Raw genomic sequence first — 20,220 nt, forward strand, 5'->3', positions numbered from 1 at the left:
GAAGTTATTTAGTTCATTTGCTAAAACTTCAGACTAAACATGCTGCAGTTTTTTAGTTCATTTGCTAAAACTTCAGACTAAATATGCTTAAGTTTTTGTTTTGCAGTATGTAATTTTTTAAAGAGTTTTTGCTAATGCATGCTGAAGCTATTTAGTTCATTTGCTAAATTTTCATACCAAAACATGCTGATGTTTTGTAACGCAATCTACAGTTTTGTCCTGAGTTTTATCCGAAACTTCAATTTAAACTATACCTGTTAATCGGGTCGGGCTGACCCGTTTACAACCCAGTTCAGCCCGATACTGTAGCGTGGGGGGCGGGCAGGGGAGAGGGGGGCAGGCTGGGACATGTTGGGCGGGGAGCAGGTTTCAAACGAACAGTTTTTTGATACCGGTGCACCGGAACCTGCTAAGCTCGTTAACAGAGTTTTAACGGGCTACAGCCCGGTTCAGCTCGATTTTTAACGGGTTTTTTTTCTGGACCGTTGCCAACGGTCAAATTCATTTAAAGAAAAATATGTACACTATGGACTAAAATCAAGACTCATGCATGAAGAAATAGTTACTATGTGAAATTATACTTATTTATTCTTAAAATGTTGTTATAAATATAGAATGCATATAACTGAAGTTGCTAATTCTCATTGTACCGATCCTAGCCGTTTGTTAATATCTAGAACTTGGGATGTCATTGAAGATATTGTAAAGTTTTTACAAAAATTTTATGTGGCTACACTTGAGTTTTCTGGAGCTTATTATCCTACTATTGCAAATGGTTTAGTTCATATTGCTGAAATTTCTCTTTTACTACATAATTTGAAGAAGAAAGAAGGATATACTTCTGTTGTTGAATCTATGCTAGATAAGTTTAAAAATTATTTCTACCCAATTCCCCCTATTTACCTAATTGGTTCTATTTTAAACCCTTCTATCAAAATGGTCACTTGTCGCCAATTAATCAGTGCTTTATATTCTTATATGGATATTGGACCAACTGAAACTCCTGATATTGACACCTGTATTTCTGATCTACACAAACATTTAGAAATATTATATAATTATTATGCTAATATTGTTGATGCTTCTTCTGTTGTAGATGCAAATATTCCTTCAAGTTCAGTTTCAACATCTGAGACCAGTGCTTTGGATGATAATGATGGTGTTGAAGATTATTTGATTTGTTCTACACTAGGGGAGCATCAACAAACCAGTAGCAGGAATATTGATGAACTTCAATTCTACTTACAAAAGTCAGCAGAGCCCCGCACAAAGGAATTTCTACCACTGGGTTGGTGGAGGAGCAACTCAAATCAATTTCCTATTCTTTCGGCCATGGCTCTAGACATACTAAATGTGTCGATTTCAACAGTCGCATCAGAGAGCGCATTTAGCCAAGCAAGGCAACAACTAGGAGATACTCGTCATTCATTGGGCAACAACGCTTTGAAAATTCTAGTGTACTTCAAAGATTGGATAAGATCAGAACGGCGAAGTCAAGGGCGTGACGAGGTAGATGAAGCGGAAGACCAAGAAATTGGAGATATAATGGTTTATGGTTCTGATTCAACCAATGCCGGAAACCAAGAACCTCATGTTAACATGGATGAACTTACAAAAATGATGCAAAGTATGTGATATACTATTTTTTTTTTTTATAATTGTTGTAAACTTTTAATTTGCAAGTTCAAAAATAACAAAATCAATAAAGAACTTGCAACTTAATTTGAAGTATTATATATTATTTAATAAAAATATCAAATGAAAGTTTTCGGAGCTTGATCCTTACATATTGCCTATTGGTCTAATTAAATAATTTTTTGTAGCCACTTACTTTCAAATTTCAATTTTAAAATTATAAAATTCAAATTTCAAATTTAAAACTTTAAACTTCAAAGTTTAATTCTAAGTCTTAAAAGTTTGCAAACACTTAAGTATCAATAACATTGAATAAGAAAAATAAAATTTACTTAAAAAAAAAAAAATTGCACGACCCGTCCAGCCCGCTAAGCCCGAACCCGGACGGACAAAAAAAACCCCGAAAAAGTACAGCCCGCTAAAAGCCCGCTAACTCAGCCCGGAACGTTAAACGGACGGGCTGATTTTTTTGTGTCCACCCCATCCCATCCCGCCCGTTAAACACCCATAGTTTAAACAAGCTGAAGTTTTTTAGTTTATTTGCTAAAACTTCAGCCTAAATATGCTTAAGTTTTTGTCCTGCAGTTTGTCAATAGTCTTTTATTTAAAAAAAAAGGGCAAAATGGTCTTTTTAAAATGCTTTTAACAAATGAATGGGTACGGATGTAAACGAAAAAACAAACGGGTATAAGTTAAAAAGGGGCGACCAAATAGGGCGCCCCATGCAATTTTTACCATAAAAAGGCATATCCTTAATTTTGTGGTGTATAATTAATGGAACTAACTTGAAGCTATATAGTGTGAATAGAACTTAATTGATACTTGACCCAAGCTATATAGTGTGAATAGAACTTAATTGATACTTGACCTTGTGTCAAGATACGCAGGCAACTTGTTATGGGTCCGGTTTCTCTTGTCCTTAGCTGGATGAATCGGTCAAGCCTAGCCACTTGGGTCACAGTTGACCGAAAATCTTTACAAAAGCATCATTTTCAAGAAAATTCAAAAAACAAATATCAAAAAGTATATATATTGTCTTCTTTCGTTTACTTTGAAGTCTTTCCTTGATACATCAAATTCCAAATCCAAAATATTTTCTTTTATAAGTCCTCTCTGAGGAAACTCAAAAATCCAAAATATCTTCCTCCTTGCAAGCCTCCCATAAGGGAATTAAAAAGAAAAACTTAGTTGAAGCTCAATTCACAAGAATCATATCTAGGGCCTGTTTTATGTTTTTTCAAATAGACAAATACGTAATTGGTTTAATGTTAAGAAAAAGTGAAATTCCATTTATATTTTTGTATATGGTAAAGCCATCTGACAAAGCATAACAAATGATACAAGAACAAAGACATCCAAATCAATGGCATCAAGATATGTGTTCAGCATCCCATTATTATGGAACTAAAAAAGATGCAGTGGATCCACTGGGATAACTGGTAGAAGACCTGCTTTGCGTCATCTCTAAATTTCTCTTTGCCAACAGCTAATATAAGTAGAAACAGATTTGAGTCAAGAATAAATGCACCAGTTAATACCTTAGCAGATTCAGCTATAGAAGCCAGTGCACTTAATGCTTCTTGTTGGATCATTTGTTTGTCATTCTGAATTTCAAGCAACAAAAAGTCGAAAAAGACGTTATTAGTCTCTTGTACTTGTTAACCGTGACATATATTTTGGTGTCTATATTTGCACACCTATAGAAGTACAAGCAGTTTGTTAACTATTCCATCTAGGTGAGGTATCAAAGTTTCTGGCTTGCCCGGCACCCAGAAGAAGCAGAGAGCTACAGCAACACATGTGTAATTCTCCTCATTACCAAAAAAGATAATTAAGTAATTTACCCCCCAAAAAAAAAAAAATATAAGATGAAATAGGGGCAAAGCCCTACGCTAACAGAAACAAAAGAATAAAAGGACCGAAGCCCCTTTCTCTGGCCAAAATCAAAAAGAAAGAAAGGGAAAAGGGTTTGCTGAGTAAGACTAAACCAGAAGCAAAAAGAGATTTTGAAGGGTCAAGGGTTAAGACAAAAATAAAAAAAATACAGAAGGTAAGTTGGGGAAAAAGCTTGGTACAGCAGAAGAAGCCACTTCCGGCCATTATTTGTTCAAATCTTAAGGTACTGTATTCCACAAATTTGAGAATATATTTTAATGGTTAAAGTTAAATAAGGAGATTGGCAAAAATCAGCGAAACAAGGAAAGATATGTATAATTTTTGTTAATATTTAGCAATCTGTTGAGGAATCTTAAGCATTCACTGTGTCTTACGGGTATTACTTGAGCATATTCTTCTGATAGATTTTAATTTCGATTCTCATGATTGGAAGATTCTACAAAGTAATAGAAATTTCACTAGTTCATTCACGCAATTGAGAATTTTCTTCCTAAAGAATCAATAGAACTTTATGAAATTGGACTAATAAATTATATGAATAGGTTGGAGTTGATAGATTAGTAATTACTCATATGTGGGTAAATATAATTTGGCGAATTAAGAGTCAAATATGAAACCTCGAGGGTTGGGCATTCTAAATTAGCAATGAATTAGCCTAAACATGGAAACTAACATGAGATCGATATTATGTAATTATAGATTGATTGGAGGAAGTTGTATGAATTGCTCGAGGTGAAACATTTGGTATTTCAGCACGAGTACTGTGAGTAGTAATCTTACTGCAATTTGTGTTTTCATAACCTGCATGGTTTATACGTTATTTTGAAAATAAATTGTGTTACTGAATGTTTGAAATTGCATGTGGGACAAGTCATTTACTTGATATGGTATTGAATAGTTTACTTGAGATGTTTACAATTATTTAAAAGATTCTCATTATTACTAGACATGTTTTACTGTTACTTGAGATATGATTACCGTTACCGAAATTGGATTACATAATTTGATAAGAATTGAAATGCCCTGTACTATTTTGAAAATGTTTCCATGTGAATATTTACTGTTTACAAAAAAAAGTATAAATGGGAGGAGACTTTGAAGGATCCCGTAGCTAACGACGGGTTCGTTAGACCTGGTGCACCTTGTATTTACCGATTATCGAGTACAGTTATAGACCTCGCTAGTGGGAAGGTAGAACTAACATACAGTTACAGTTCTCCCTCGAGTAGGGACCTACAAGTTATATTTGACTCCTTTTACGAAGGGGTCCACACAGTGATATAGATTACATGATCCTTTCTTGGAAACCTCCCAAATATAAAGATTTTCTATGAGACAATATTTACCGAGTTTATTACCGATTTGTTAAATTGATTCCGGTTACAGGAAACACATGAATAGACTGATTATATTTACCGTTTTTGAGAGAGCATTTTATTCTCATGATAGTTTCTGATTATTATTATTATAAAGGCATGTTTTCTGACTTGTCCCCATTAAAAATGATTGTGGCTAAGTGTTATTACTCACTGAGCTAGCGACTCACTCCCCGTTATTTTTTTCATAGAGACAACAGTTGACGCGAGCGAGAATTTCGTTAATTAGAGTACACGAGTTGATAGTTCCTGGTGAGCCCCGCATTTGTTCTTGTGGGCGAAGAGTTTATTTATTTGCTATGTTCTCTCCTTTTGAACTCTTAGAGTCGCTCTATAGTCATTTTATTTGTGTCATGAGTATTCGTTCATTATTAGACCCATGACTAGTATTAGATTCTCTTATAGTGTTTTGGAGATGAATTTAAGATTACTGTGTTGCAAGTTATTGATTAACAGTGGTGAATAACTGTTTGATTAGTTGATGAAGATTATGAGATATTTGGTTGATATAGGTTGGTTCTATTGTTAATTTTTGAGACAGGGTAAATTTTTGGACAGTCCTAAAATAGAGGAAACTCTGTCCGATTTTTTATAAAATATCGATGAGGCTTACTTGGGGGCACTAGCTCTTAAGTGCCGGTCATAATCCTAAATTGGGTCATGACAACATGCCTATGAAAACACCAAAGAGCAAAAGGAGCAAATTATTTGGCATCAGCAATTAATGAAGGAGTAACGTTTGCATCTACCAAATCTTTAGGCTTATGATTTTTTTTCCAAACTTTATTTAGGGGTACACTTTAGATACCTCCTCTGACATTTAGTACTAACTAGTATCTATGAACATGCGTTGCACGTTAATAATGACACGTGATAGTTTAAACATTTATTTATATGAAAAAATAATAAAATTTAATTAATAAGAGAAATTTTATGTATAATAATACAATAATCATCTAAATAAAAAAAATATTATTATATTAGCATAATACATGAATTTGAAACAAGGACATCTTCAAAGTTTACACAAATGATCAATTTTGTCATGTTAGTTAGATAATTGTGTATTATAGTTTAAAGGTATTTAATGTGATGGTATTTTAACGAACATTTTTTTGTGGACAATATTTTTGTGCGTGTATGTTTCCTCCTAATGCTTTGGTTGCTTTGTCTTAACCAGAACTTTTGTTGTCGATCTTGATATCCCTCTTGAAAGTGCAACATACAGTTGTTCGTGCAAGAAAATATATTGCGATAAATATAGTCCAATATTTAGGATGTTTGTCCTTGTGCTTTATTTATTATATTTGCAAAATATAAACATACTACAAATTATTTTCACACAAATTTAAAAGGATATTCTTTAGTTTCAGAAGACGAAAGTTGAATTTAGGGATAAGAATATATTTAGAAACACATTGACCAATATCATAATTTTTGCATGTATAACGTTATTGTCAAAACTTCTATATATCATCAGTGTGCTATTACATAAGCTATTCGGCGTATCTAAGTTTTTCAGTAGCATGACGGGCATACTTTTCTTCAAAATCAACCTATATACAATGGAAGATCAATTTTAACTTAGTCTATTTTATATACGGTGACACTTACATATGTAAGAAATAATAAACTTGACAACAAACATGTATGGTAGAAGGCAATTTGGTATTAAAGTATTTAAGTATTCTTTTTGGTAATTATTATTGGTATCATTTTCTGCTGAGTCAAAAACTGAAAAACATTTTGTTTTTACTATAAAATTATTCAATCCACCTTTTATTTAGTTGATCAACATATTCATTTCTGCTAGCTAAGATATCTTTTTAATTCTATCATGCGATTTGCTCAAATTGCGTTTTAATCTAATGATAGAAATATTTCTCTTATTAAATGCACTACTATTACCATTGGGGTTGATAACCAAGTGTTCAGGAAGAACCAAATCATCTTTTATTGGATGCTCTTCTTCGTTTTCGATACGAAGCAAAAAGACACTGAATACTGGATCTGTTCTTACTTTATATTTCTTGTCAGTTGAATCTTTTTCATTTGAGACCAAAAGTATAACTTTGGCAAGCTAGCTTTTATAGTCCATGCTTTTGTCGATTTTGAAACTACTGATAGTACTTGACAGAAATTACTTCCCAAACCATTAATTTTTCACCAAACGGTTCATTAATATCCAATATATCTATTGTTTCGATTGTTTGACACTTAGCCATAAGTGCTTCATCCCCTATTATCAATTTTGCTTACCTTATAAATTTAGCATCATTGCTCTGCTTTGATATATTTGTGATGGTTAATTAAGTTGTTGATGAGGTATATCAAATCTAAAGTGGGTAGCCTCACAATAAAATCGTTGTTGGTATACCACTTGTTATTATTGCTAACAGTGTCATGCCACTTTATATGATATTTGCAAGTATACTAACCTTTTTACTTTGTGTTCTAACGCTCTTTTTATGGAATAAATTTATGTACCCTAAGATTTTTTTAAACTAAAATAAGAATTTTACTCATATGATGAATTTTAAAAATAATTGAATTGGATTTTCTTGCTAAATAATTATCTAAAAGATTTAATTATTTGATTTTAACATAAAAATAATTTATTCTATGTTGATTCAGATCTTAATATTAGTTCATCTCTTGTTTTGAATATTTAATTTTAATTATAATTTTATCCACCATAAATTTTATTTTCAAAGAGTAAAAGATTGATATGACATTTCACTTTTAGACCTTTATGTTTGTAGAATCATTAGTGGTATTGACTCTTACCAACTATTTTGTTTTCTCTTTCTCACACATTTATATTCTTAAATATTTTCTTAGTTGTTGTTTAATAATTGGGTATTTTTTAATATTACACAAAAAATTAATAAAAAATATTATTTGAGTTAAAAGATAGTTCAAATATAATATAAAAATATATTATCGTGGGGGTATTTTTTTCTCAATTGCAACTCTTTATGCAATTCATTTAATATTACTTTTATTTTTCTTGGTATTGGACATTATGTAGTGGTAATGTATTGCCAATACGGAGGATTCTTGTGAAATTATAAACCTTCTTACATATTTTTAATAAGAATTTAATAGACAAAATTTCATTAATTTTAAAATCTTAAATATTAAAAATTAGCACAGAAGGTATTGTAGTCCAAAAAATAGGTTATTGCAGTGATGTCCTTTCCCTATGAATTCTTCCGTTTAATATTTTAGGGCTATTTTGGTATATTAATATTGTATTTGTGCTTTTATAATAATATATGCTCTCCTTTTTCTAAATGGATTTGGACAATATAATATATTTTTAAATTAAATTAGTAATAGGACATTATAATAGTTTTCAAATTAAATTAGTAATAAGAATTTTTAAGAAATATATCCTAAAAGTAATAGGATTACATGACTAAAAATATGTCTCTACCCCGAAAGTAATTATATTAAAAGGAAACATAACGTGTTCCTAAATGTATCAGGTATACATGCTAACATGTAGTATTATATGTCTATGCCCAAAGTAATTATACTAATTGCATTCCTAAAGGTAATCATGTAGGATTCTTAACGTGTAGTATTATGTCCTAAAACTAATATGATTATAAGGCTAATATCTAGAATTTCGGTTATGTCCTTTTATTATGAGTTATTATGCTTAATATTATAAGGCTATTTTTATAAACCGACATTGTATTCATACTTTTATAATAATATAGTTATAGATTACTTCCGCTATAATTTTCACATTACATTCAACCATAGTAAGCTCCTAACAGGACTCAATGAAAGGATAATTTTCTTCTGCATTGATGTTGTTTACAATTATAAGGCCAGAGAGGTGTTTAATGAATTTAATACGTAATACAACAATCATGGGCAAGATAAATGTTTTTGGAGGCTAGTGGAGTATTTGGAAAACAGGACAGATAAACAACTACAAGCGAAAACATGAGAAATAAAAGAAAAAAACAACCACTTGAACTGTAAATAGATGTAATTTAAAAGAAAGAAAATGACTAGTCCCGAACTTTGCAAGAGTCGATCTCCATAACCGACCCTGAACTTACACATTTAACCAACCCTGAGCATTATCGCACCTGGACAGGCCAATAACAGATCAAAATATTTGGTTCCCACAGCAAAAGACTATAAGTTTCATTGCATGGGTTAAAATGTTAAAATCTTCCTTAGGCGCTGATAAAACGGATTCCAACTCCATCTCTTGCTGAGGCAATAGCAATGACCGTGTTGATGCCCAGGTAGCTGGTGGTATTGTTTCCTGAAAATGCCTCAAAAGATTAATCATGCGTTTTGTAGTTCCTTCAGTAGCAAGATCCTCTCCGGCACATAGAACCTACAGAAGAAGCAACTTCCAATTACTGGATGGCTACAGAGATATAAAGGTTACTTCAATAAAAATGCCACAAATATCATGAGATAAACATGTTGGTAGATCAATAAACTATCTAAATGAAGTTTAGGTTGTAATCTCAAACTAACCTCTGCAAAAATTGAAACAACTTTTGGAAGGTACTGATAGTTGGAGCCTAAAACTTCTCTGTCTGACCTGAAATTGAGAATATTATAGTTTGCAAACACATACTATAGTTTGCAAGGACAATGTTGATAGATTTGAATTGCTAATTGAAAACATAGATAAATCCCACTAACAACCACCAACTAGATGATTTCTGTCAAGTCAAATCCCCATATAAGAGAAGTCATTAATTCAATAACAATTAAATGGTTTCACCGCCTAATGAAATTTTGTTATGCCAAATATATCAAAATTGTTCCTGCTGCAATATCATTAAGTTGTAAACTAGTTACAACAATATTAATATATTGCTTCAAACGTTTGGAAGATGTGTTTTGTTTAGTTTTCCCTGAATCTGAAATTACAAAGTTCATTTAAAATGTACATTCTTCCGTTAAGAACAATCACAATTATATCTACAGAAAACATTTCTCATCAACAACTTAATGTAAAGCAACTGCTAAAAGTAAATATAATCGGTTTACCCCATTAAACAGCCTTAATTATCAATGCCAAGGTAACAAAACCAATCCAGAGTAAAAGAGTAATTGAGTATAAATACTAGAGCAAACCAATCCAGTTCCAGTACCTTTCGACCATTGAACACAACTGTTCATGAACATCTTTGGCTTCGTCCAAGTCACCTTTTATAGGCAGGCAATTCAACCAAACTGGAATAACCTACCAAATGACTTGGAATAAGAATTCTGGGGAAATTACAATCACAGTAAATTATTAGTCAATTTAAGTCAGTTATAGAATAGTCCTCATTGCTTAACAACCAAAACTCCTTTCGACTAAAAGGGTAAAGCAAATAAATAAACAAGAAATGACTAATAGGAAACTCTTGTAAATCTCTATATGTATGGTTAAAACATGGCGGAGTATATTCGCAGTCTTTGGGAATTGTGGGGATGATTCACTTGACTTACTGTCTTTTAGTTTCTAAATCTATAACATAAATATTGAAAAACAATAATGCGAAACATTATGATATTTCTCAAACTATATGATATATGCATGCAATGAATTACCCCAAATTTATAACTGAAATTTTGGAATGCCAACTCAAGTGTATATGAGCTGAAGGTGTAAGAATGCATAAACAAATAAAAGAACATACCTGGGCTAAGTCAATACTTTCACCATGAAACTGACATATCTTACTAAGTGCAGAAACAACATTATCATATGCTTTTTCATTCTCAGGTTCAAGAGCATTCGTATGCATTATCACTACTTTGATCCTTGACAGAGCCTCTGGTTCAGGTCATAAGATGTAAGTAAACACAAAAAACATATCACTTCTTGGTCCCCTTCTCCATGTAGAAAATGGTCTAAGTATCACATTCAACAATAACATACCTACAACAAAAGGTTTGAAAGAAGAACGACCATATTCCGCCCACAGCCCAAGTCCATAAAAAGCAGCCTGAACATGACATATGGTTCTCCGACAAATCAAATAGTAAATGCAACTTGACTGAAAACTGTTACAACTGCTAAAGATGTACAAACCTGTCTAACAGCTAGATTTTCGTCATTGCTTGCATCAAGAATTAATGGAAGACAAACATCATAGTACCTAATTTTCACAAGAAGTAACTATCAAAAGTGAGAATTAGCATTAGATAAAAAAACATACAAATCGACGTACTTTAGAGCTTCTTCAGGGCACACCTCCACAAGAGCATCGAAGATACAAATAGATGTACATCTCTCATTAGTTGTTGTCTCCTTGGCCTTCATAAAAGCAAGAAAAATTCAATGTGGAAAACAATAATATATATAATAAAAAACAATCTAGAAGGTTTAGAGGTTATGACTTACCCACATAGGTAACAAATATGGTGACAACTCCTCAAGGAAAGGCAAGAAAGCATCCTTGAAAGCTTTGATCAATGTTATCAATATTTCACCAACCTAATAATAAGTTAGATGGATTTAAAAATAATGGTAGATTCAAAGTGAAATGCTTGTAAAAGGAAAACACGGTATGCTTATGTCTGAACTCCGTTCTTCTATAGAACATACATTCTCAAAATCTTCTTCTTCTTGCTCTCTTTCCCCCCTTAACAATTCTGCTTCCTCAGCATCAAAGTCTTCCGGTTTATCTCTCTCTGTGAGTGCTTGTTTTCTACTTGAACTTTCTGTAATTACATGCTTTATCTCATTAACGATGCTACGAACCTGACCTTCAGTGGGAAGTGGTCTACAAATCTGAAAGAAGATACTAAAGGACCATAATAACAGAAAATTTTCCTTGCTCTGACAATACTAATGGAACATTCTAAATAATAGCCATAGGCTGTTTGTAAGACTTTCTAGTGTTACCTTGTCATGTCAAGAGAACTTTATGATTACCCCATCTGTGAAAAAATTGATTCCACACATCCATTTTTAAGCATTTTTATATGGTATAAATTATGCTTGTATCCACACAAGTAAGAATCAAATAAGGAGCTCGTACTTGGCTTGATCCCCTGGACATATTAGCGTGCAAGTCATTGCTCTTTGTACCCATGTTTTCCTTTGTATAAGAGATGTACTAAGCTTTCTTTTTTATTCTAGTAGAATAAAACTGATTTGGATGACTGTCTTGTTTAGATCTCTATTGAAGGAAAAGAAATGGGGTCATATATCAAGAATGCTCATAAAATTAAAATTGGTTTTTTTTTACTGTTTTGGGAATGTAAAGGCCAACATGTTGATCATACTGGAATATATAGCGTTCAAAAGAAACATATCAGTTATAGGAGAACACTGCAAACATGGATCATCAATTAAAGAAAAACCTGTCTTAAAACATAACCAACCTGCAGGCAATAATTCAATTCTCCCAACATGATTGCGCAGATTTCTGTCACATGCTCCTGTTGAGATAACACATCACGTATCACTTTCTCATTATCCAAAAAAGAAGGAACAACATAAGTACAGATGTTAAGGACAACCTTATGCATAGCTTCTACCAAAGCCAGTATTATATAGTTTGACAACTTCGTGAAATATGACTCACTTTCACCTTGAGCAGTCCCTTTCTCAAAAGCCAGGTTAGCAGAACGCAACAGGATGGGCATTGCTTAAACAGCAAAAATAAGAAAATTGCATCAGCAAATAGACAATTCACATGAAAAACAAAGAAACCATATGAAAATGAGAACTCTACCAACAACAGCAGATCTCCTGATAGGATTGTGGATATAGAATTTCAAAAGCGGAACAAAGATTGAAATAACCTGCTTCATGCATGAAGTCATTGATATCCCTTGTTCAATTTGACCTCACTTAACAGCACATGAGAAAAAGAAAACATGAAGGTGATCGATCATTCAGGCCAACCTGGGAAGTGCATGGGTAGAAGTCTTCCTGCAATATATCACTGTACTAGCATAGCATATCACAGGCTACAACTTTCTCCTCTGGGACATCTCCTTTCTTGAACATCGTTTTATCTCCAAGCTTGATTTTCACTATACTGCAAGATGTAAAGCTTAAGTAAGATCCTAGGTACACCCTGTCCTTGATAACCACCTCTCCCCAATAGGCTTCACATTTTTGATGAATCCAAAGCAAGAACTAGACATCAATCATAGTTGTTAGATTCCCACATAGGTAGTGGATGGGGGGCTTGGTTTCATGATTTTGCACAATCCTCACCTCATGAGCTGATTTTTTGGTTGAATCAGGCTCAAAGTCCATTTTTTACATAGTATTAGAGCCAACCCCATTTAAATTCTTGGTTTATCCTATTTGGGACCCAATATTATATTGTCCATACTCCAATTGACAGGCCTAGGCGTGCCGGGTGTGTTAGATTCCCACATTGGTTGCGGAGGGGGGACTTGATCTCCTTATATTGTTTTAGATAATCTTCACCTCATGAGCTAACTTTTGTGATTGAGTTAAACTTGAGTTCCATTTCTTAACAGTATCAAAAGCTCCGCCGAGATGGTCAAATCTCAATGATAAAAGTTTACCTATCATCATCTAACTCATATTTTTCATAGTCCAAAAATCTCAATGACAAAAGCTTACCCATTATCATCTAACTCATAATATTCATAATCCAACTTCGCAGATATGGTCATAACAGGTTCAAGTTCAGCACATTTAATTAAAAATGGCATGATTACACTCATATAAGGAAGAAAATCCTGTCCCATGCACTTGCAAATTCTAGTACAGGCCTGCAACGAAATAAAGAAAATAAAGGGGGGGCGAATCTATAAAGAACTTTTGATATTAAAATCAAGTGATTAACACATACGCCTAGCATGTACTTAGTAGTAGGATCATCCACCTTCGCTTGTAATCCTTGTAATGACATAAGCACTTCCATGACCTTTAATGAAAACAACAAAAAGGAAACAAATAACAGTAAGCTCTATGTTGAGAAATGGCCAAAAGCAAATAAGCTCACACTAGCGCATGCCAAGACAAGAAGAGAATGCCAAGAGAGGCGGAAAGGAGGGAGACCATAATGGAAATGGTAAGAATAAGGATATTCCTGTCATTATTTTGTTGTTGAAAGACGTAGTAACTCGAGCAAGAGATATACTGTGTTTTGGCTACAGTAAAGCCATCTGACAAAGCATAACAAATGAAACATGAAGGAAGCAATCCCAATCGATGGAATTATTATGTGTTATGCACTCCCTCAGTATGGAGCTAAAAAACATGTACTGGAGCCACTGGGCATAATTGGCAGAAGAGACCTGCTCTACTTCATCTTTGAATTTCTCCTTGCCAACAGCCATCCCAACAACACTTATGCACTCCATTGCTCTGGCACGAAGAATGAGATTAGAATTAAGATGTGCGTTTCTCAGGACAGTTCTCAAGTGTGGCATAACAGTGTCATAGTTTGTTCGGAAGTGCTCCTGTTGACATATAATATACATATTTGCCTTCATTATTCATAAATAAGTAGAAATAGTACTGAGCCAAAAATAAAGACACCAGTTAATACCTTAACAGATTGAGCAATAGAAGACAATGCAGTTAATGCTTGTTCTTGGACCATTTGTTTGTTATTCTGCATTTCAAGCAACAAAAATCCGAAAAAAGGCATCATTAGTCTCTTGCACTTGTCAGCACTCAGCAGTGACATACTTAGTAATTTGGTGACCTCTATATTTGCACACCTGTAGAAGTACAAGCAGTTTGTTAACTATCTCATCTAGGTAAGGTATCAAAGTTTCTGGCTCATCAGGCACACAGAAGTTGCAGAGAGTTGCCGTGGCAAATGCCTATAAAAATGCGAAAGAGTAAAGGAAGCAAATTAGTTTATCTGTTATTATATCTGTGGATAAAAAGTACAAAAATTTAAAAACAGGTCTTAAACCTAGACAAGGTTAAAGAACATCAACTATATGCTATATGCAACCCCCTTGCAAAGGTGCAGTAAGAATAAAAACTTTTGCTGGCATTTACGCAAAGGACTAGCAGCATTCATAAATGTTATGTATCACACAGGTCAAACCTGCACTCGAGGATTTTGAAAATCATCCATGGCTGAAGCTAATGCAAGGAATATTTGGTTATGGTATTGTTCTTGCACAAGCGGAGAGAAGTCAATCAACAACTGAGAAGTTGCCCAGCAAGCAGCCCATCTGACTCGAGGATGAGGATCTTGGAAACAGTTTAAAACCATATTCATCATTTGCTCCAGATTTTTAATCATCACCTGTAATAGTAAAGAAGCTATGATTCCAAGGTAATCGCGTAAGAGAAAAAGTGAAAGAGATAACTTTAAACAATAAAGCATAGAGTAAAGCATTCTGGCAGAGTAATTGTGGGCATGTGGGCAAACTATCGTGTAAATTTAAGCAGTTGGCCAGCAAAAAACACCTCTTAATTAATACAATGAGTTAAGTAATATGCCTTATAATTAAACCATAGCCATAACTAATACACAACTAAGACAATTCTTGTACCTCTGAGAAACCTTCTGCAATCTGAGCAAGGGCAATGAGAGCTGCATGGCGCTTCTCCCATTCTGGGGCAGCCAAGTAAGCACACAACTGCTCTATTGCAATATGAGTAGTGAACTCACCTCGTAATGCAAGAGAAAACCGGTGTAAACCCTCCTCGCCAATTTTGCGGTCACAGATCAATATCCCTGCATAATCATGCACGTTCTCGCCACTATTCCAAGCAGGGTCATCTTTAATATCTAGTAATAACTTTAATAACATTGCAAAACATCTGCTAATAAACAAAGGCAATCTCTTCAGCGTGCCTGCGGCCTTCTCCTTCGCCTCGATCAAAGTTATAAAGAATAGAACCGCAAAGTGTCTCGCTCTTTGATCTAAACTCTCAGATTCTGCTATCTCAAACATGATATCCACCACATCTACTAGCTGCCTCCTGAAGAACCTAGGCTCATTCTTCGCCAACTTAATAAAAACTTTCAGAGGTTCATGTGCTGCAGCCTTCTCCTCATTGTTGCTCAATGCATTAGTCAACGTCCTCATCATACCTGGCAATAAATCCTGAAACAACTCCTTTTCATTTGGACTCAATACACACTTAATGACGTTGAACACAGCACTCATGGCCTCGATCCTCACATCTAGATCGAGGGTATCATCATTCAGTGTATTTAAGAATAGTGAGTGCATATCTTTTACACAAGGGACAATTGTTTCACCTATGTCCTCGGCTAGTTGCGCAAATAACATGAAAGCTGACCTCTTTAGGTAGTTGTTTGAAGTGGAAGTGAGGCATTGGTACAAGAACGGCAATAATTCAGGCCAATTGTTATCTGGAAGAAGTGAAGCAGCCAGCTTCGAAACAGTGTCACGGAACTCTTGGATGATGAATCTTGATTCTTCGCACATGATTCGATTAAGGAGGATTGATTTGATGGTGAATTGAGTTGACACACTTAGATTGCTCCAAGTGCACAAGTCATCCTCATCAGTAAGCAACTGTTTTAAGAGGACAGTACACTTTTCACGGGAATAAATGTCATAGGAAGAGCCAATAGCAAGCTTAAGAGCAAGGGAGTTACGATCCTTGTGCTTCAACATGTTGAACATTGACTTAGCCTCAGAAACCTTTTCCTCAGAGCTTTCCATGTGATTGGAAATGAAGGTTTCAAATGGCTCCGATTTTGGCCCCAGAATGGCCTCCATTTGGACCTTATGGTACTGAGTCAACACAATATCCATGCCAGTATTTTTGAGAGAGAGATCTAGACTAGGAAGAGTATGGAGCTGTGACAATGTGGTTTATCTGACAGTTTAAATGAAAATATATAGAAGATCGTTTCCCACCAACACCTTATGATTTATGAAAAGGTGAAAACTATAGGCACCTCATTCAAGGCGGACCTATGCAACAGGTAGAGGGGTCACGGGCACCCGTAAAATTCGGCAAAAATTTCATGTATACATGCATATATCTTTAGAAAAAAGTGATATATTATTAGTTGACACTCTATATACAAAGTAAATTTTGGTTGAATCAAAAAATGCACCCGCAAACTTCAAATCATGTGTCCGCTTCTATTAAATTATTTATTTCAAGATCATATATACTATGGTCAATTCCGTTTGTTTTAAAAAATTATAAAGGCGTGTAAGCAAGGCTCTTACTTAGCTTGAGGTGATCCCAAGCACTCTCTGATATTTAAAATTAGGCAAATCACAAAAAGTATATGATAAACACGCAACATACCTGCTGGCAGCAAGAAAGTCCAACCCATGCTCCACCTCACCGCTGTCGACATGGTCAACACCTAGCGGTGAAAATGGATAAAAAATAATTATTCATCTATATTATCCATTAAAAATGGGTTGGATAATGCATTTTTAAAAAGTGAATCAAATATGAATAAGATACATATTATTTGCAAAGTCTTAAATTAAAGATTCCTCGAATTTGTGAGTCTAGAAACTTTTTTAAAAGTGATCTTATTCAAGAATATGTTTGCCCCTGTCACCACCATTGTTGGAGGTCAAATGTGCTTATGCAATCTCAACTGACTCTTTCCAGATAGTGCCTAAATATTTAAAATTTAATATATATAGTAATGCGGTTGTCTGTGAGCTTTTAAAATCTAAAAGTAGTGCGGCTGCAACGGCTCTTGTCTGTGAGTTCGATCCTGATCGGACTTGGTATCGGTCAATATTGGTCAGCGTCCAGCTTTAGAGTTCGATGTGAGTTCGAGGTCGATGCTGACTCGGGGTCCGGAAATGACTTGGGCTCGGTATTGGTTGGCCTCTGGCCCTTAGGCTCGATTCAATCACATCTCATCATAGTTCGATTTGGACCAAAGCTTGATAATGACTTCGAGCTTGGTGTTTAACATGTACCTGAAATCTGAAGCTCGTTTGTGCCATCTTCGGATCCATCTCGATTTTATGAAGACTTTCTTCGGTCCATTATGATCCCATCTCAATCAGACGTACGAAGGCCAAAATCAGTTTCGACCGTATACAGATAGTCCCCTCATTTTTCGGGAAGGATGTGGCGAGAAACGATATGATTTCTCAACGGCTCGATTAGATATAAGTTGACGTTTACATCAGGCTCGAACATGACGCACGTGATAATTGTCCCGTCGGTTTAGTTTTTCAAGGATTTAATGCGTGTCAAATGGTGGTCGGCCACCGCTGATGTTGAACTGCCATTGCTCAATCTATAAATAGCCCCTCCTTTTATCATTTATCACTTTTACATCTCCAAATTTTCCAAGTTCTTCTTCTGAGTTCATCTATAAATATGTGATCTTTTACTGCAAAAACACCAAATCTTTGTTACCTCTTTCTATTTTCGATCTTTAAACCAAAAATGGCAAAAACATCAAAAACCATTCCTCAGAAAAAACAACCCGCCGCCGACAAAACACCGGTGGAGCCACGGCCTGAGGAGTGCGTTCCTGGGGCGTGTGTTCTTACCTCCGATTTTAAGGTCGACAAAGGCTCGTCGGTTCCCGGCTGATGTGAGCCAGTATCGAGGTATATGTGTTCGATAACCGAGGGACACCTCGAGCAACTAAAGAAAGATAGCAATTGGGAGAACAAAGAAATAGTAATCACGTCCCCTGAAGAAAATATCACCACTTACGTTAAAGGGTTTTTAAGCATGTATACATACCCTTTCATATTAGGTTCTCTCGACCCTGTTATTATCGATTTCTGCCGTCAATACCAAATAACCCTAGGCCAGATCTATCCTTCTTTTTGGCGGATTATTATTTTGATCCGTTTCTTCGTGAACAAAATCGAGGGGATGCCTTTCACCCTCGACCATCTCATTCGATTGTACTATCCTCGCCTCTTTCGAGGCGGGTTAATAAAACTTCAGCACCGGGCTACCAAGGTTCTGCTCTCGAGCATAGACGAGGACAAGGATTGAGGCTGGATGGGCAGGTTCGTTCGAGTGAAGACTTCGGACCTGATTCCGACTAAAAAGATGCCATTTTCCGAGGAGTGGAACATGAAGCGTAAGTGTAATTCTGCTGTTATCTCCTACTATTTGCCCCTTCATTTCTTTTCTCACTGATATCCTTTTTCGTGATGCAGCGGTTCCTTGGATGCCTGGTACGGTACCGACCTCACAAACTGGGTACGGGATCTAGCTTTGACCTCCACATATGCAGAGCGCTCATGGCATGACTTGTCGAAGGGCCGATGGGAGGCCAAAAATCATGGTAAGCCTCTTTCTCGTATCTTTGGTAGTTCGAACGAGATGCTTTCCATATACTTAAATCAATTTTCTTGTATGTAGGTGTGGGCAAAGATGCAGTTTTGAGGCCCCAGCCCGGCGAGGAAGAGGCTTCGTTCTCTGTTCCAAAATCGGTGAAGGATAATAAGAGAAAACGAACCTCTACTTCCGAAGATCCAAAACCGAAGACGAGGATGGCCTATAAGCCGAGGAAGAATACCATCCATTTAACCATGGAATTAGTCCTGCGTCTAAAGGATGAAGATGAGGAGGAAGAAGAAAATGATGGGTCCGTGCTGGTGGCCCGAATTAAGAAAACCATTGATGCCCCAAAGGCAGTTGAATCGATGGTGATTTATAAAGCTCTGCCTCGAACTGAGGAGATATCAGAGGGAGGTTCGGGAAGAGTCTCCGAATCGTTAGAGATCGAGGATGCTTCCCACCGAAGTCAACAAACGGTGGGTAGATCAGAAGGAGCCGGTCTTGAAGCTCTCCGATCTAAGGAGAACTCCCCAAGCGAGTCGCTTGGGGCAATAATAATCGAAAACTCGCCCACTCTCCCTACTTTTTCCAAATGGGCGATTCGGGAAGCCCAAGCTTTGGGGGCCCTCAAGATAAACCGATCTCATGAAGGGGAGGACCCCTTCTGTGATTTGTTTACTGATGTCGAGGATGTTACTGGCCCTAGTGATGTGTCGGGCCTTTTCTATGAAGTGCAACAAGCTTTAAATCGGGTAAGCTCTAACTTCCTTCTTCGATAGCACTTTCATGTTTGCTATTCTTTTCTAACTTTTTTTCTTCTTTCTTTGTAGGCCGTAGCGGTTCATCGAGAAGCGTGTTCTCGGTCTCGAGCTGAACTGCGTCGGTATGAGGTCGACCTCTGACGGGCCACGGAGGAGAGGAATGCCCTTAGACTCCTCTTCGGACAAAGGAAAGAAAAAATCAAGGACCTCCGAGCTAAATTGGCCAAGGCTCAACAAGACCAAACCGACCTGACCGAGCAGGTAATGGTAATCTTAAAAACCCATAGGCTCGATTCTAGAACGGTGGCTAATATTTCGATCTCACAGCTACAGTAGAAGCTTG

At 35.6% G+C, this 20,220-nt stretch overlaps 1 long non-coding RNA gene and 1 pseudogene across 1 annotated transcript; one reads left to right on the top strand and one right to left on the bottom strand.

Annotated features, from left to right (window-relative positions):
- The first annotated feature begins 2,813 nt into the window (after positions 1–2,813).
- LOC107760045 (uncharacterized) lies at positions 2,814–5,744 on the top strand. The gene is made up of 3 exons (XR_001642321.2): positions 2,814–3,754; positions 4,231–4,294; positions 5,099–5,744. It is a non-coding gene; the product is annotated as an uncharacterized LOC107760045 (long non-coding RNA).
- Positions 5,745–8,871: 3,127 nt separating this feature from the next.
- LOC107760043 (uncharacterized) lies at positions 8,872–16,730 on the bottom strand (annotated as a pseudogene).
- Positions 16,731–20,220: the final 3,490 nt, after the last annotated feature.

This window comes from Nicotiana tabacum, chromosome 9, assembly GCF_000715075.1.
Source record: "Nicotiana tabacum cultivar K326 chromosome 9, ASM71507v2, whole genome shotgun sequence".
In the NCBI taxonomy this organism is placed as follows: domain Eukaryota; kingdom Viridiplantae; phylum Streptophyta; class Magnoliopsida; order Solanales; family Solanaceae; genus Nicotiana; species Nicotiana tabacum.